This window comes from Ctenocephalides felis, unplaced genomic scaffold, assembly GCF_003426905.1.
Source record: "Ctenocephalides felis isolate EL2017-DRISC unplaced genomic scaffold, ASM342690v1 CF-g0.4_SCAFFOLD_01604, whole genome shotgun sequence".
Lineage (NCBI taxonomy): Eukaryota > Metazoa > Arthropoda > Insecta > Siphonaptera > Pulicidae > Ctenocephalides > Ctenocephalides felis.
This window is the reverse complement of record NW_020537758.1, coordinates 8,486,089-8,506,863: the sequence shown is the minus strand read 5'-3', so window position 1 is coordinate 8,506,863 and position 20,775 is coordinate 8,486,089. Positions and strand designations below refer to the sequence as shown.

At 26.5% G+C, this 20,775-nt stretch overlaps 1 pseudogene; it reads left to right on the top strand.

Moving 5' to 3' along the window:
* Positions 1-18,654, top strand: part of LOC113373314 — a 518,232-nt pseudogene extending 499,578 nt beyond the window's left edge.
* Positions 18,655-20,775: the final 2,121 nt, after the last annotated feature.

Here is a 20,775-nt window from a genome sequence, read left to right as displayed (position 1 = left end):
TGCAGGAGTAAATGTCGGAAATAAAACTAGAGTACAAAAATTTTTATTTCATTTCGTATCTACGATATATTAAATTTTTGCGTTAAATTTAACTCGGAGTTTTTATTGCCAAATTGCGGAAAAAAGTTCTACGCGATATATGGTGCGTCAAGGTGTCTCGTTGTTGGATTGTAGGCGTGCATTGCAGTGTAATATTTATAAACAACACTTAAAAATATTTATAAAAAAAACTTTAGTGTTTATTGTTTTCTATATGCATTAAAGCATGTTATACTGAAATTTGAGGTTCCTGGTTGCACGCAATCGGTGCAAAAAAATTAGCCAAAAATCATTTTATTTTAAGTACCTATTTGAGAAAAAAACTTGGGAATTTTTATATTTATTCTATCAATATGATAAATATAAATAAATGCATATTTTGGTTCTGTTAAATTGTTTCCATATATTTATATTTTTTTCTAGTAGTTTGTGTCATATTTTTGCAAAAATTTAAAAAATTTCTCTTTAATTCTGTCAGCATTTTACAAAATTATAAAATGAAATGCATTTAGCATTTAAAAAATATCTATGTATTGATTTTACAATTAATTTTGGATTTAAATTAATAAATTATTCTTTATTATTATTTATTAAATTAAGAATGTTTTTCTCATATTATATTTTTTTTTAAGTTTTATGTCATTAATAAAATTTAACAACTAAATTAATATATATATATATATATATATATATATTGATATTATTTATTATACATATTATTAGTTTACTTTGTATAATATTTGTAACTTTTTATTCAAATAATCTGATAAAAAAATAGAATTGTACAATAAAGAACCTAAATATGAAAAACTTTTGTCAAAAATATAAAATTTTAAAAAAAAAATGTTTAGGCATTATGTTTGTATTATTTTAAATAATATACAAAACTAATATTTCTAAAATTTACAAATGAATTATTTGCATAAGTAAAATAAAGAAAATAAAAAAAAAACTCAATCAACCAATGAGGGCTTTGGTCATTAATTTTTTGCTTTCAAATGTGATTTTAAAGTAAACCGAATTAGCATAGGACTTTATGATGTTAAAAAATTATATATTTTAATTTACTACAAATTTACCAAATATTGTATGAAATTTAGAACAAAACGGTTTTAAAGTTACAGTTAAAATTGTAAAAAAAATCACTCACGATCCAAATAAGCTCCAAAGAGAGCTTTGGTCATTATTTTTATATTTTCAGTTACGATTTTAAAGTATACCAAGTTAACCTATGGTTTTATGATGTAGAAAATATTATAGATATTTCAATTACTAAAAAATTTTTAAATATTGTATGCAATTTAGACAAATAGTTTGAAAGTAACAAATTATATAATCAGAGTCACTCGGAATACAAACAGGCGCAAATGAGAACTTTGGTGTCGCGTTTTTAGGCCAATAAGTTTCGTTTTAAAAAATATTCTTTATATATATATATATATATATATATATATATATATCAATATATATATACACATAATTTTCTCCTTTCAACAATATTGTTGTGCTAGGTCTCAATTTTCTCCAGGTCGTTCTATTTTTTTATCAAATATCGTCCTTTCAGAGTTCTTGCAGGATATCGATTCTATCCAAGAAATTCTCAAAAGTGTTGTGTTTCCCTTGTTTTGCATTTTGCTCTTTGATGTCGTCGTATCTCACTTTTGTTCCGAGGAATATTATACAAAACTTCACACACAGGATAGGGGAAACTGGGTGAATGATATGAAATGATGGAAAATGATATATAAGGGATAAAGTATGTGTTGTAGGACTTTATGGTGTTAGAAAAACTTGTTTGTTATCTACTTTTGCATAAATTTGCTGAATATCTACTGTATCTAAAATAAACGATTCAAAAGTTATCCAAATTCACCAAACAAATGCATACATAAGTTGAGGCACCATAAAATTACACCACTAAATGCCATATCAATTTTTTTTTTGAAATATAGTTTCCAAAGTTGTTTTTCCTTGACTATTACCTTCGTTCCTAGTTTCTCTTAAAAAACCGTGTTTTTATTTAAACATTTCCTTGAAAGAAAAAACCGAGGAAAATATAAATATGTAGAGTTAGTTGATCCAAAGAAAAAATACGAAGTCGTAAAGTGTTTGTAAAGGATTGAGTTATGCAGTTTTTCCTGTTTTGAATTCGATTTTATATATATACATATCCAAAAAGGCAAAAATTTGTTCTGAAATAAAACTTACTATTCTTCCAAAAACAATATTTATTTCATTTTAAATAAAACCTATAAGCTTTTTCTGGTTTGTGGCCTCAGAAAACCTTGCTGTTTTGGCTATTTTATTTTATAATTAATTTTTTTTTTTTAATTTTTTTCAGGTCGTTGTCTCAGACAGTGGCGTCCCATCTTTGTCATCAGTGACTAAAGTCATTGTTGAAATTTTGGATGTAAATGATCATTCTCCGGAATTTAAACAAAGGAGTTATACTGTGAGAATTCCTGCTACTGCAAAAATTGACCAGCCACTATTTCAGGTAAAAAAATACAAAAATTATTAATATATATTAAAATATTCAATAGATCTTAAATATATAGGAATAAATATGCTTAAAATTTTCAACAAACTTTTATAAAAATAAATTTTCATAAAATTTTTCATAAAAATGTACCTGAAAGTCAGATCTTACCAAGAGAATTTTTTACTACCAGTTGTCGTTTTAGGAATCGAAAATTTGTTATTTAAGTTAATTTTTATTATATGAAATTTACACAAGCGTATAGTATGTTTGTACATGTAGCTAATTATATGACAAATCAAAAGTTAGTACATATTCCTTTGATATAACATGCGGTTTTGTCGAAACGTGCAAAATTTAATGTACTCCTATACGCACAAAGCGTTTTGCTCGCAAAACACATTATAATTATTCGCAACGAGGAAATCCATCCAAAAATAGACAGAGAGCTAAAGGAATCATAATTTTGAGTAACAGAAATAATTAAAAAAATTCTACATATTTTACATAAAATTCACAATGATTGTTGCAACTTTTTTGTCAATTTTTTTTTTATTAGTAGAGAGATCGCAGTTCCGATTCCGAAAAAGGTTCCGAGTTACCAATTGTTCAAAAAATTGAACCTTTAGATTTGGATCAGGACTGGATTCAGTACAAACCGAGCGATTTAATAGGACACCCTGTTTTCAGGGTAATTTTTTTTTCAAAATGTCGAATGTTAAAAATAGAGCCTGATTTGATAAAAGAACTATTTCTAAAAAATGCTTGAATTGTTAGAAAAAAAATTATGATATGAATGTTCTTACATTTGCCTGAACTTATAAATATTTTGTTTCGAAATAAATGTTGAACGAGAGATGATAAAACTTGCCTGAATGAGCCTGAATTTATATAATTTAAAAAACTTGCTCAAATTTTGCCTAAATTTCTAGAAATGACCCTACGAGATAAATGTTGAATGAAAATTATTAGAACTTGTGCAATTTTTGCCTGAATTTCCAGAAATGATCTTACGAAATAAATGTTGAATGAAAATCGTTAGAACTTGTCCAATTTTTGCCTGAATCTTTTATAAAAATTATTTTATGACGCGAATGATAAATGTAAAATGATGGTACTTGCTTGAATTTATTTATAGAAATTATTTTCTCGTAGAAATGTTGAAAGAAAAATGATCTAGTATTTTTAATTTTGCCTGAATTTATAGAAGTTATTTTATAAAATGAATGTAATGTAACGATATAATTTACTCAATTTTTGCCTGAATTTATAGAAATTTTTCTTATGAAATAATGTTGAATGAAAAATTTGAGAATTCTTCCAATTATTGCCTGAATTTATGAAAATTTTCTTATGACATAAATGTTGAATGAAATTTTAGAATTAGAATGTTGAATGGGAATTGTTAAAATTCATCATATTTTTGCTTGAATTTATAGAAATTAAATTATAATAGCAATGTTTAATGGTAAATAATAGAACTTGCTTAATTTTTGCCTAAATAAAAAAAATTATGAAATAGATGTTGATTGAAATACTTTAGAATTTGCCTGAATTTTTCAGAACTATTATTTTTTGATAAAAATGTTGACTGATTAAATTGCCTGCTTTTTTACATTTTATTTTGGATATAAATATTGAATGAAGAACAATAGAAACTGTCCAATTTTTGCCTGAATTTTTATAAATTAATATATTATCATGTTAGATTTATAAGGGAATCGTGATTTCTTTAGATTTCTGTCATAAAAAGTTTAGAAATATTTGTTTTAATTTTAAATAGTAAATCAAAATTTTAGTGCTTGTGTATGAATGAAAATTATGGATTTTTTTTCATATAAAGCATGATAAATTTAATTTCATTACTAAAATATATCAGAGATATCATTTTATATATCTGTTACTTTTAGATAATGCATTTTGGATTTTTCATCATATTTTTCACTATCTGTCGAACTTTACATCATTTTTAGTTTAAACTATAAACTGAAAAAAATATTATGTATGGTATCTGAAATATATACGAAAGCCCAAATTAAAGTTTTATATTTTCAAAATTTTTATTTTTAAATTTTAACAATCTTCAAGATCAAGCTGGATCCAAATGTAATTGTAAATTAGTTTATATATGGAGTTATTTATATATTATATATTTACCCAGGAAAAATATTTAAAAATCTTGAAAAAATACAAAGATTTTTGCTCATATAAATCAAAAAAATTGAAATTAACATATTAATAGTACTATAAAAAAATAATACATTTGTTTTTCAAATGCGGGGGTATGTTCTAAAAAAATTAAACACTACCTCTTATTCCAGAATAAAATTTAAAAATAAATTTAAACAAATTAAAAATCTGATAACAGAAAGCAAAGGTTTTGACATCTGAAACTGAATTAAGAGTGTTCTATTTTGATTTCTTGATTATTATAGAATTTAAATAATTATGTTAAGGAAATTTTTTTCCTCATCCGAAAGTAAAACTTTTTCATGAAAATGCAACGAAAGTTCGAATTGAAGTTCTATATTTTCAAGATTTTTATTTTTAAACTTTAACAATCTTTTATACCAAGTTGGATCCAAATATAATTATAAAAAAAAAACTAGTACAAATTATCTAGAAATGTCTTGTTTTTGACCCATTTGTATTATGTTTTACTTTTGTTTCATGACTTATTAATTTGAATTATTAACAATATGAACAAATTAAATTAAAAATCAACTCGGTAGTTTAGGTGTATATATATATATATATATATATATATACAATATTTTCCTAATACTAAAGTATCCTTATATTATATTAAAGTATTCCTTTCTCAAAGCAAAAACAACTCGAACAACAACAAGCTCGAAACTTTTTATCCGTAAAATGATTACGATCTTTCTTTACTGAGAAGTGTTTGCTCAAGATATGAAAAAGGTACATAATAAAATTAAAGGATGACATTTTTAATTAATGACTAAAAAGAAGAAAAGCATACTTTGACTACGAGCGATTCGCAAAAATGACTTTGTTTAGATTTTTAATTAAACGCGAATATTCTCTGGAGAGATTTTCGAGAAGAGAAATATGTGTCGGTAATAAGAGTTATTAGTGGACGCTAATTAGTTAAATGCTTAATTAGAGATTGGAAATAAAATTAAAAAATACTTTGAGAGGGAATTATATTAAGCTGTTTTTATAGAATGGTCTGCTAAAATAAAACTAAGTCAGTAACAGTAACAATTTCCATCTATTTCCCAGAAGTTGCTAATAAGCGCAATTCTCACAGTTTTAATTGATATTATGCGAATTTATACCCATGGTGTCTGGTTGTTGAATATTATTATATTATATTACCTACGTGACTATCATTCATCTAACAAACTAACAACTGGTAACTGGAAACAGGTAAATGGTAACTGGTTACCGATGGAAATTAAATTGAAACAAAAGGAGAATATTCCCAACGCCAGTTATAATTGACGGTACTTTGTAAAAGAGACGCAAAAGTTACCTTTTTGTTACGTAATTGGAAGATGAAAGAAAGTATTGATTTTATAAAAAATTATAAATAAAACAAAGCATATATATATATATATATATATATATATATATATACAATATTTTTATTTATACGAGGAGAGAGTTAGTGGACAAAAGCGCGGTCTGTTTCCAGCAAAAACTTTTTGCCGAGAGCATCAGCTATCTGGAATATCTGCTATAAAGCATTTTATGGTCGTTGAAACAAAAGCAAAAAACATATGTCATCATAGGATTTAGCCAGCAAGCTGGGTGACATATTACTCACATTCGAAAATCATGAATTGTCGTTTTTAACGCAAGTTTTGGACCCAATTTATGCTTTGGTTTATAAGCAATATCCACGTTTTTTAAATACATTTTAATCAATTTGCTAGTAATATCAATTTAAAAATTGGACTATAAATTGTATCTACTTTCTACTAACGAAGCTAAAAAAAAATAGTGCTGAAAACAAAATTTTCGCGTAATTTAAAAAAATGTGGAAAAATAATCCTAATATTGCATAGCAAATTGGTACGATTTTGTGAGAGTTTTCTTCCAAATGTTTGTATCGTAGTATATAAATCTGTTTATATAGAATAATAGTAAATTATATCTACTTTCTACTAAGCTAAAGAAAAAAGAGTGCCCTAAACAAAATTTTCGCGTAATTTAAAAAAAATGTTGAAAGATGTCACTGAAATTGGTACGATATATATTATCAACGATTTTGTGCAGAAAAATGTCCCTAAAAATTGGTACGATTTTGTGCGATTTTTCTTCTAAATGTTTGTATCGGAGTATATAAATCTGTTTATGTAGAATGACAGTAAATTATATCTACTTTCTGCTAAGCTAAAGAAAGAAGAGTGCCTAGAACAAAATTTTTGCGGAATTTAAGAAAAAAAAATAGAAAAATGTCCTAATATTGCACAGCAAATTGGTACGATATATAATATTAACGATTTTGTGCGAATTTTTTTCCAAATGTTTGTATGCGAGTATATCAATCTGTTTATATAGAATGGTTGTAAATTGTATCTACTTTCTGCTAAGCTGAAGGAAAAAGAGTGCCCAGAACAAAATTTTCGAGGAATTTGAAAAAATGTAAAAAAAACGTCCCTAATATTGCACAGCAAATTGGTACGATATATAATATTAACAATTTTGTGCGAGTTTTCTTCCAAATGTTTGTATCGGAGTATATAAATCTGTTTATACAGAAAGTTAGTAAATTTTACCTTCTTTCTGCCAAGCTGAAGAAAAAAGAGTGCCAGGAACAAAATTTTCGCTTAATTAAAAAAAATGTAGAAAAATGTCCCTAAGATTGCACAGCAAATTGGTGCGATATATACTATTAACGATTTTGTGCGAGTTTTTTTCCAAATGTTTGTATCGGTTTATTTAAATCTGTTTATATAGAATGATGATAAATTTTATCTACTTTCTACTAAGCTAAAGAAAAAAAAGAGCCCAGAACATAATTTTCTGTTATAAAAATGTCCCTCAAATTGGCACGATATATAATATTAACGATTTTGTGCGAGTTTTCTTCCAAATGTTTGTATCGGAGTATATAAATCTAAAAAATGTAGAAAAATGACCCTAATAAAAATGAATATAAAGTTAAAATTTGCACTGTGGGCGCACTTTTATCAAAACGCTACAAAAATTTGAATTTTGAAAAATAAATGATCAATTTAATAATTTGTTTTCAAAATAAATACTTTGATAAATGATAATTTCAAACTGCAAGATTCTAGCACAAACGGTGCGTCTGTGAGAATCTCATTGAACATTTATAATTATAATAAAAAAAAATGTAAGTCAACTGTTTAGTTATGCAATATATATTTTAAAACGAATTCCCAATACATCCTGAGGAGCTCTTTAAATGTAACATAAAATAGCCAATTTCTGAATGCTGAAGTGTTAAAAAAATTGGTATAAGTGGTATTGTGCTTCAAGGGAATTTGCAAAAATTTCTAAATAATCGACTTTTTGATAATAATTGATTTTTTTACCGGAAATTTTTATAATATAAATTTTAACCTATCATTAACAATTACACTTATAATAACTATTTAATTAAAATTTACTTAAAAAAATAATTGAAAAGATTTGGAACTGTTTTTAAAATCTTCAATGACTCGACTAAATGGAATAGTAAATTTTTGAAGCGTCACATTAAGCGCAAGATTTGATGCATTTTTATAACTAAACCACTTCTCCTAGACCTATAATATTTTACTATGTCCTTTATCCCCATGAACTCTATCATTGCACAAATTTCGGAGAATTTTTTTTAATTTTTTCTCCCATTTCTCCGACTATTTTCCCGCCGGCATCATACAAGAGTTTTCCTTCGTTTTTCAATTTTCAACCTATGGAATTTCGAATCTGTATCCGTGGAAAATGCCGAGACAAGAAGAGTTAAAAGAGCATCAGGAGGACCTATATAATAAAACTATGAAAAACTGTTTCCTGGCACAATAATAGATTGCAGATAATACGACGGGGTAAAAAATAGTGGAAAAATAAATGGAGTGCTTGTAGAGGATTGTAAATTAAATGTTTTTATTAACTTTTCGAAGGACAAGTTGGCCACCAATCTCCAATTGTTGACCAGATATAAGAAGCACCACCAATTTTCCTCCCAGTTAACATTTCTTTTCTAGGTTTCTTTGATATCATGTCAATTTGCCGTGCAATATTAGGGACATTTTTTTAAATTACGCGAAAATATTTTTCTATGCTCTTTTTTTCTTTCGCTTAGCAGAAAGTAGATAAAATTTACTATCATCTTATATAAACAGATTTATATACTCGGATACAAACATTTTGAAGAAAACTCGCACGAAATCGTTAGTATTATAAACGCGCTAATTAAATTAAATTACACGAAAATTTTGTTCTGGGCACTCTTTTTCTTTAGCTTAGCAGAAAGTAGATAAAATTCACTAACATTCTATATAAACAGATTTAAATACTCCGATACAAACATTTCGATGAAAACTCGCACAAAATCGTTAATATTAGGTTGTCAAATATCTCCCTTCCGCTTTTTTGCTCTTGGTTTATAATACAAAAAGGCGGAAGGGAGATATTTGACAACCTAACATTATATATCGTACCAATTTGCAGTGCAATATTAGGGACACTTTTCTACATTTTGTTTAATTACACGAAAACTTTGTCCTGGGCACTCTTTTTTCTTTAGCTTAGCAGAAAGTAGATGGAATTCACAAAAATTCTATATAAACAGATTTATATACTCCGATACAAACATGTTGGATAATGGAGTGCTTGTGAAGGATTGTAAATTAAATATTTTTAATAACTTTTCGAAGGACAAGTTGGCCACCAATCTCCAAATACAAGAAGTACCACCAGTTTTCCTTCCATCAACCATCAACTTTCCTTCTATCCTGATATATAACAATTTTAGCTTGTATAAATTTATTACCCAAGCTAAAATTATGCAAATGGGTCCTGATTTCCAAAACGTGTATGTCTTGAGCGATGGCTTATTAGTGGCGTCATCTGGTGTATCAGAAACTTTAAACACATGGCGCACGTCTAAGACTTACTTGTTAGTGATTCACTTACTAAGTTTCCGGAGAATATTATTATTTAATATATGCACTGATATTTTACGACTAGGGCTATCAAAAAGTTTCCTGGTTTATTAAAAACACGAGAGGATAGTAAAAAATTAACTATGTCAACATCCCAAAGTTGGTGAATCATTTTAGTATCGATTTCTGAGATCAGTATATAATTTTCTAGTTAGACAAATATCGGAAGATTACATAATCCTCTGGTCTTGCTGGACTTTACTTAATACATGTTAGTTCAATTCTATCCATATCAATAATGTCCATGTTTATTGAACTTGCAGATATAATACGATTCAATATTATGTTATTTGCAAATTGATGATATAGTTTGGGGCATCGGTGCCAAGTACGATTCTAATCAAACCCATAGGTGAATTATCGATTAATAATAATTAATTAATATATACATAGCTATGACAAGGATGTGTTGGTGATATATGTCTAAATATCTAAGTTTTGGTATTAAATTTCCATCTTTTCTCCGAAATGTGTTCTCGAAAACGATTTGACACGATGCCAAAAGATCATGGAGAATTATGTTTGAAACTTATGTTTTAAACTATCGTTATTTTCGGATATATTTTAATGGTAATAGATGATAAATAAAATAAATATTTTCTGAAATTTGAGAGATGAAATGATATATCAATATAAATGGTATGCCAGTTGCATACAATTCATATTTACGTTTTTTACCTTCTTAGGTATATGTATACTTTTTTGTTGGCCGCAAATTTTGAAATATTAATGCAGAATATTTATATAATGTTATAAAATTTGTTTTTTCATTAAATTTGTCTTTTATTAAATTATTTTATTGTTTTACTGTCAAATATTTAATATTATTCTTGTGTCAATATTAGAGAATTTGCCAAATTTATTGTATTCCGCAGTTCTAAAATCCTTTCCAAAGAAAAAGCTTTATTTTAATATTTTTGTAGATTTATAAATTTATTTTTAGTTGCGATAAAAAAAACTTGTTCACGATAGAAAAAAATTGATTCATAAATTTATATTTGTTTGCAATAGAAAAATTTATTTTAATTGCAATAGAAAATTTTATTTGTATGAAATCTATTTTTTTATTATACAATTCTTTAAATAATATTTATCCAAAATATTCAAACAAAATGTTATATGTTATAAAAACTGCAAGAACATTTTAAGAATTTGCATTACTCAGTATGTATTTTTTTCTTGAAGTGAATATTCGAAATTTTACTTTGATTATTTTAGATTGATTTTGATTTAAATATAAATTTTATGTAGGGGTAGAAAATTTTAATTTACATAATTTGAGTCTATATACAATTCTCTAAATAATTATATAACTCACATTCGTGTATTAGATTTTAAAAATGCAAAAAAAATTACTTTTTTTCCTAGAAGTATTTTCACAAGTCTTTTTTATATTATATGGTTAAAAATAGTCAGAATTTTATTCGATTTATTTTTAATTTTTAGATTTATAAATATATTTTTTTTTTGATTTGTATCAAATTAATTTATTTTATATATTTTTAAATAGAATTTCCATGTCTTTTGCAATTCTCGCTTTTTTAGAGAAAAAAGGACCCTGTAGTTGATTTTTTATATTTATAAATATCTTTTTCTTGATTTGCATTAGAAAAATTTATTTTATATTATATATTTGTAATCCATATAAAATTTTCTAAATAATTATATAAAAACCTTTTGATGTAAAATATTCCAGAATAACATTACATATTTTGAAAAATTCTATTTTTTTTTAATTTAATAAATTTGATTTACTGTTTATGTACTAATATTCTATAAAGTACCCAAAACTTTATTTTGGTATTTCTGATTTAAAAAGATATATTTTTCTGGTTGCTATCGAATAAAAATATATATATATATATATATATATATATATATATATATTTATATTTCTCTAAAAAAAGTTCATAATTCACATTTGTATTATATAATATTTTAACATACATTTGGAGTAGCAAAAATTTTGAATTTTGGTAACAATATAAGTTCATTTTATTTTTACATTTTGTAGCAATTTTCTTTAAATATATCAAATATATTGAATGACTTTTAAAAATCAATCTAAAATAATCAAAGTAAAATTTCGAATATTCACTTTAAGAAAAAAATACTTATTTCCTTAGTATAGCAAGTTATTAGAATGTTTTTGCAGTTTAAAAAATCATATAATATTTTGTTTGAATATTTTTGATGAATGTTATTTAAATTTGTATGCCTTTTTATTTTCCTCTTTTTCATTGGCATTTAGTGTCAGTTTGGATATTTAATCTCATCTAAACGTTATTGAATGGAATGTCTCCATTTAGGAACATAAAACGATCAATTGTTCCTTTTGGATTCGTTTGGAAATCGCTATTTCGATTTTATGGGCGAATTGCTAGTTTTACGAGGAAAAAATATGGCATTGAACACTGATAGATAGTAGTAGAAATAATTGTATAAATTTCATTTTGTAATAAAAAAATATTTCTTTATTAGTACTAAATTAATGAATTTCTAAGAGCAAAATTTCTTGAAGAGTAAATTTTCATAGACTGGATAATAGATAGACTTTGCATGTAATTTTGCATATTTGGTTTATGTCTAGAAAAATGGCATTGAAAAGTAATAGATAGTAGTAGAAATAATTGCATAAATTTCATTTTTGTAAAAAACAAATATTATTTTAATACAACATTTATTCACTTCCAAAAGCAAATATTCTTGTTGAATAAATTTTTATAGGCTGCACCTGGACAATTTTGCATAAAGTTCATTTTTTACTAAATAAGCATCAGTTGCAGTTTCTCTTACCACCAAGACGAAGACAATTTAAAAAAAAATTCTTAAAATTTTGTAAAATAATTTTTAACAGTTACAACTCGTATTTGTGACGTCATAATTGTTTAAGTGAGGCATGTTCCATAAAAGTTTGAAAATTCATGATTTTTTTTAAATATGCAAGATTATAAATAGTTGCATTTTCTCTATGTTAGTCAGCACGTGCATTTGTCAATTTTTTCCAAAAAATTTTGTCTAACAAATTTTTATTTTTAGGTTTTGGCAGTTGATCGTGATTCAGGAGACAATGGCAGGATTACTTACAGTATAAAATCTGGACGAGGAAAGGCTAAATTTAGGATACATCCTGATACAGGAGTAGTGTACGCCCAGAGAATTTTTGAACCTAGCCAGGAATTCGATATTTCGGTAAATAGATGGATGCACCATTTTTGGTTTTTGTCAAATATCTTAGAAATATCATATAAAAGCACCCCTTTTCAGTTATATAAGATGAAACTAGATAAAATTTACTACGATTCCATACCAACAGTTATATACACTCCGATATAAAAATTTGGAATAAAATGACTTTGAATTCGATCTTTATATTCTTTAGGATTTAATAGAAAATTCGGGACAATTTCTTGGTTTTTGTCAAATTACTCACAAATATATGAAAGCACCCCTTTTCAGTTATCTAGGAAAAAACTAGATAAAATTTACTACGATTCCGTGCCAAAAGTTATATACACCCCGATATAAAAATTTGGAATAAAACGACTTTGAATTCGATCTTTTATTATATAACTTTTTCCAGATTAAGGCGACAGACAACGGTCTCCCCCAACGTTCCGACACTGCTTTTTATTCAGTAAGGGTAGTAGAACCTGCCGATAGTCTTTCTGATGAAACCCAACAAGGACCACCACTGGTTGCCCCTCCTGATCAAACTGCGGACGTCACTGAAAATGATAACCCTAGATTTTTGGTGGCCCTTATTGAAACTGCTGGACGAGACCAGGGATCTGTGTGGTATGACATCATAGGTAAAGGATAATTTAAATATATTTGTAAATTTTTGTTTTAATTTTATCTTAGTTATATTTTCTTCTCTATGAAAATGTATTTCTACAGCGTTTTCGCTCCGTACATCGTATTATAATCTCTTGCATACTAACTAGGAGTTTACCTAAAAATAAATATGTAAATTCTTGCCTATGAACCGAACTAAGGCGGAGACTTTAGACTGTTGCATAATGCATCTTTTTGCATATTATTTATACTGCAAGTTATAGTTATAGTTTATAGATGAGGACTAAAATAGAAAAAAACTCTAAAGAAATTAAAACAGCTATAAAATGTTTCAAAACCTGATCAAATTTGGCTTTTCTTGGCTACAGAAAATTTGTAGACTTCTTGAAGTGGTTTGAGTTTTTGTCAGAATTATATAAATAGGATCCGCCATTTAGTTAAAAGAAAATCTGCATTTTTCAAGCTAAAACACCCGTAAATTTTGTTAAAGAATGTATATATCATAATATATCAGTTTATTGAAAATTGTATTGTCTATTTAACGTTATTAATTGTTTTTCATACTTTCATATAAATTTTCTTTGCAAAATGCACTCGCTGAACTCAGAATGGTGCCCGAGATCTAGTTAAATAAAAATCTGCATCTTGCAAGCTAAAATTATTGCAAATGTTGTTAAAGAATATATATTATTATATAACAGTTTATTCAGAATTTTATTGTCTACTCAACGTCATTAATTGTTTTACATACTTTTATATAAATTTTATTTGCAAAATGCAGTTTTATCAAAAAAGTGCACTCGATGAACTCAGAATGGTGCCTGAGATCTGATTAAATGCAAATCACCATCTTGCAAGCTAAAATTCTTGTAAATTTTGTTAAAGAATGTATATATTATTATATATCAGTTTATTCAGAATTTCATTGTCTATCCAACGTCATTAATTGTCTTTTATAGTTTCATATAAATTTTCTTAGCAAAATGCAGTAAAAAAGTGCACTCGCTGAACTCAAGTTCTCAACTTCTTAGCAAAATGGTGCCTGAGATCTAATTAAATGCAAATCTGCATTTTGCAACCTAAAATTCCTGTAAATTTTGTTAATGAATGTATATTTTATTTAATATCAGTTTATTGAAAATTGTATTGTCTATTTAACATCATTAATAGTTTCTTAAACTTTCATACAAATTTTCTTTGCAAAATGAAATTTTGTCAAAGAAGTGCACTCGTTGAAGACATTCATACATAAAATCGTGTCTGAAATCGAATTAAATGCAAATCTGCATTTTGTAAGCTAAAATTCTTGTAAATTTTGTTAAAGAATGTATATGTTATTATATATCAGTTTATTGAAAATTGTATTGTTTATCTAACGTTATGAATTGTTTTATACACTTTCATATAAATTTTCTTTGCAAAATGAAATTTTGTCAAAGAAGTGCACTCGTTGAAGTCATTAATATATAGAATCGTGTCTGAAATCAAATTAAATGTAAATCTGCATTTTGCAAGCTAAAATTCCCGTATATTTTATTAAAAATTCCTCGAATATTTCATAACGGTACGGCAAGTTCCAGCAATTTGCCTTAAGGCACCACTAGTTTAGATTTTGTTCTGTACTAATTTAATCAATATATTTATTATATCACCTCGTGTAAATTAGCTAAAAATTAATTTAACGTCAATTTTAATGTTTTTGAAGTAATCTGCAGTAAAATTTTACGATGTCATAAAATTTAACAAAATTGCTTTCTGAAATGTTTTCATAATTAATGAGAATATTTAACGATAATGATTATGGGAAAATATTATAATCATCTTCGACAAAATGTTTTTGTGGGAAATATGAGATTTATTCCCATATTGTTTGATACAAAGTTTATTATACTTAAGTAATTCTTAAGGGTGTTTATAATTCAATTTACAATCCCTTATTGGGGATAATCTCTAAGTCGAAGTTTCTATCTTTTCATTTAGAAAGGTACCAGTATTTATTTTAACTCTGTTCCATTACCTGATTGCTACTTTTCTCTTTTGAATGTAAGACGATTATGTTATTAGCGAAGATTTTCATTTGAAATTCGTGAAAATCACAAGAAAATCTTATATATATATATATATATAATATATATATATATAAATGTATATATATATATATATATATATATATATATTATACTACCGTCTAAAAATCAATCTCCCAAGATTATATAATTAAAAGATTGCGGCCCATAAAAATAATTGCGCCGAGTCTGAATTTATGACAACGATTGTTCAAATTAAAACTTATACTTTTGTTTTGAAATAGGGAACAAAGGAAACCGAGTTCAATAAAACGAGTAATTATATAAAAATAAGCATTCCTGGAGGAGATAAAAAGGAAAAAAAAAACAAGATAAAAATGCGAAAGAATTCGAGAATTCGCGCGCTGTTAAGCAAAGTTCTAATAAGTATTATACGAGGGACAAGAAATGAGGGCGATTGTAATATATATATACAAATATATATATATATATATATATATATATATATATACATTGCTTATTTTTTTACTCACAATTTTACACTAGTAGTAATAAACTCGGAAAGATTTTATTTACTAACAAGATTACGAATGATTCATAGGCATAAAGATAAACTTCACAATAAAATTTATAATTGTAGCCTTTAATCATAATTTTTCATCTACTCACAAATGTAAACATTTTTTACTCGACATACTTTCAAATATGAATTTTTAACAATGTAAAATTTGATTTTTAATGAATGTCTAAATTAGACAAAAAAAAAGATCAAATAAATAAACATTTTTTTGAAAGAAGAAATGGACAAAAATTCAAGTAGAGACCTTATATCTTTTATTTTCAGTTTGTTCGTCAGTAGAGTCTCTTTTTTGTCATTTTTTTATTTTTTGATATATAAAATTTTAGTTTATTTGCAAGTAGAGTCCTTTCTTCAAGACATTTTTGTGTTGATAATTTTTGCTAGCCAGTAAAGACATTTTTTCAAAAAAAACATGTATGACTTTACTCGTTAGTTGAGTTCTTTGCTCAAAAAAACAATTTGATAATTTTTGCTCGTCAGTAGAGTCCGTTTTTGTTCTTGTAATATTTTTTTTATATATTTAATTTGAGTTTGCTCGCCAGTAGAGTCCCTTTTTATTACTGTGTTATTTTTTTGATATATAAAACTTAAGTTTGCTTGTCAGTAGAGTCCCTTTATCCTAACATTTTTCTTTTGATGATTTTTGCTCGTCAGTAGAGTCCCTTTCCAGTCATTTTTTAATGTTTTCACTCGTCAGTAGATTTCTTTTTTTAAAGGATTTTTTTTGATAATTTTTGCTCATCAGTAGAGTCCTTTTTCAAAGCATATTTTTTAGGATAATTTTTGCTCGCCAGTAGAACCATTTTTCCAGTATTTTTTTAAATAATTTTTGCTCGTCAGTAGAGTCCTTTTTCAGTCATTTTTTAAATGCTTTTCATCGTCAGTAGAGTCTTTTTTTCAAGAAAAAAATTTTTGACTGACTTTTCATCAATAAAGACTTATTTTCGGTAATATTTTTGATTTTATTGGTCGTCAGTAGAGTTCTTTTTCAGTCATTTTGAAAATACTTTTGTTCGTTAGTAGAGTTTATAATTAATTAAAAAAATGTAAAAATTTACTCTACTGACGAGCAATTTGAAATCTGGGAAAGGAGTACTTTTTTCAAAAATTTTTGCTCCTCAGTATAGCCCTTTTTCAAAAAATTTTTTTATAATTTTTGCACTTCAGAGGAGTCCTTTCCCAGTCATTTTTTGAATATGTTTGCTCGTCAGTAGATAAGTAATAGTAATAAAATAAAATAAAATAAAATAACATGAAATAACATAAAATAAAATAAATAGAATAAAATGAAATAAGTTAATTAATATATAAATTAACAAAAATAAATATGAGATTAATATTACAAACAATAATTACAAAATAAATCACAAAAATGAAAAAGTGTACACAAATTTTATAATAAATACAAAATGAATTTTAAAACAGATGGTTTAAGAAAATTGGCGAATAAATAAATAAGTTATTTTATTCAATAAAAATAAATCCTGATCTTATTAGGCCCTTTGTTTGACCTTCAATGCCATTGTGCAGAAGTCACTTCTTTACCAATAAAAATCCAACCCAGATTACTTCTGAGAGTACAATTCTTTCCTTCTAAAATCTTAGCATTACATCATAGTTTAGTGCTTTTTCTTGGTAATTTTTAGAATACTGATCTCTGATCCACACAAAGCTAGACTCCGAAAGTAGCAGAGTAATACATCTACAAGTAGAAGTCATTGCAAGTATTAATTTCGCAAAATTTTACTATTTTTTTTAGGTGGAGATGAACGCAACGAATTCTACATCGACCACGAAAAAGGCAACGTTTTGCTCGCCAAAAAATTAGACAGGGAAGTCCAGCAGGAATACAATTTGACCATTGCAGTTACTGATGGACTTTCTACAGTACACACACAGGTAAAAAATCAATCAACTATCAATCAATCAACTATCAATTTTTATTAACAACCATTACCAATTTATTTATTTTTTTAGCTATTTGTGACAGTAATAGACATCAACGACAACCGTCCATTGTTCAGCGAATCTCAATACTCGGTGCAAGTTTCTGAAGGTCTTCCTTCTGGGACAGAAGTTTTGAGATTATCAGCAAGTGATGCTGATGGTGATAAATTATTTTACAGCCTGCAAGGATCCAGAAGTCCTGCTGATGGTAAATTATTCCGAATCGATAGTCTTACTGGTGCAGTAACGTTGGCAGGAAAACTGGACAGGTGAGAAAAACTAGCAGACTTTTGTTCAAGATTAATATTCCTTACCTTAAGGTAAGGTAAAGATAATATTTTGAGTGCATCTCAGGGCACATTTCATATGTCTTTTATTCTTAGGGAAACTGCAGAAAGTCATCTCCTGACAGTGTCTGTTCGTGACCATGGTGCTCCTTCAAGAAGGGATGCAGCCAGGATTTTGATAAAAGTACACGATCGTAATGATCATTCCCCTGATTTTGGGGCTCGTTTGTTACAAGCTGCATGTCATGAAACTGCAGCAACTGGCAGTCTTGTTGCCAGGGCCAGGGCTGCTGATAGGGATAAGGGCGAAAACGCCAGAGTTGCCTATAGTATCGTCAGCGGTAAGTAGACAAGTAAAACATTGACTTTTTCCAACTTGGTACGTGTAGTGTGTTTATATTTTGCCAAATTTTGTTAATAAATTATTCAGCAACCTATAAACTATAGTACATCATTAAATGGTTTATTAAATAGCCTAAATAACTGTATACAACATTTTTGAACTTTTGGAACAAAATTATTTGGAAAAAATTCTTGAAAGTTTAGGATTGTATACGCCCGTACTGACTTAGCCATATTTATATACATTTAACTGAGTGCATTTTGTTTTGGCAAATTTTGTTAATAATTTATTCAACAATCTATAAACAATTGCACGTCATTAAATAGTTTATTAAATAGCCTAAAGAACTGTATACAACATTTCTGAACTTTTTGAACAAAATTATTTTTAAAAAATTCTTGAATGTTTAGGATTGTATACGTCAATACTGACTTAGCCATATTTATACACAGTTAATTGAGTGTTGTGCCAAATTTTGTTAATAATTTATTCAATAACCTATAAACTATTGTACATCATTAAATAGTTTATTAAATAGCCTAAAGAACTGTATACAACGTTTTTGAACTTTTGTAACAAAATTATTTGGAAAAAATTCTTGAAAGTTTAGGATTGTATACGCCAGTACTGACTTAGCCATATTTATACACAGTTAATTGAGTGTAGCCAACTTGGTACTTATACTTTGTTTATATTTTGTTTTATTTCGATGATAATTTATTCACAAACATATAAACTATTGTACATCATTAAATAGTTTATTAAATAGCCTAAAGAACTGTATATAACATTTTTGAACTTTTGGAACAAAATTATTTGGAAAAAATTCTTGAAAGTTTAGTATTGTATACGCCGGTACTGACTTAGCCATATTTATACCTAGTTAATTCATTGTGCCAAATTTTGTTAATAATTTATTCAACAACCTATAAACTATTGTACATCATCAAATAGTTTATTGAATATCCTAAAGAACTGTATACAACATTTTTGAACTTTTGGAACAAAATTATTTGTACAAAATTCTTGAAAGTTTAGGATTGTATACGCCGGTACTGACTTAGCCATATTTATACATAGTTAATTGAGTATAGTTTGTCAAATTTTGTTAATAATTTATTCAACAACCTATAAACTATTGTACACCATTAAATAGTTTGTTAAATAGCCTAAAAAACTGTATACAACATTTTTGAACTTTTGGAACAAAATTATTTGGAAAAAATTCTTGAAAGTTTAGCATTGTATACGCCAGTACTGACTTAGCCTTATTTATACCCAGTTAATTCATTGTGCCAAATTTTGTTAATAATTTATTCAACAACCTATAAACTATTGTACACCATTAAATAGTTTATTAAATAGCCTAAAGAACTGTATACAACATTTTTGAACTTTTGGAACAAAATTATTTGGAAAAGATTCTTGAAAGTTTAGGATTGTATACCCCAGTACTGACTTAGCCATATCTATACACAGTTAATTGAGTGTGGTTTGATTATATTTTGCCAAATTTTGTTAATAATTTATTCAACAACCTATAAACTATTGAAAATCATTAAATAGTATATTGAATAGCCTAAAGAACTGTATGTAACATTTTTGAACTTTTGGAACAAAATCATTTGGAAAAAATTCTTGAAAGTTTAGGATTGTATACGCCAGTACTGACTTAGCCATATTTATACACAGTTAATTGAGTGTGCCAAATTTTATTAATAATTTATTCAACAACCTATAAACTATTGTACATCAATAAATAGTTTATTGAAGAACCTAAAGAACTGTATACAACATTTTTGAACTTTTGGAACAAAATTATTTAGAAAAAATTCTTGAAAGTTTAGGATTGTATACGCCAGTACTTACTTAGCCATATTTATACACAGTTAATTGAGTGTAGTTTTGTTTATATTTTGCCAAATTTTGTTAAGAATTTATTCACCAACCTATAAACTATTGTACATCATTAAATAGTTTATCAAATACCCGAAAGAACTGTATACATCATTTTTGAACTTTTGGAACAAAATTATTTGTAAAAAATTCCTGAATGTTTAGGATTGTATACGCCAGTACTGACTTAGCCATATTCATACACAGTTAATTGGGCGTACTTTGTTTATA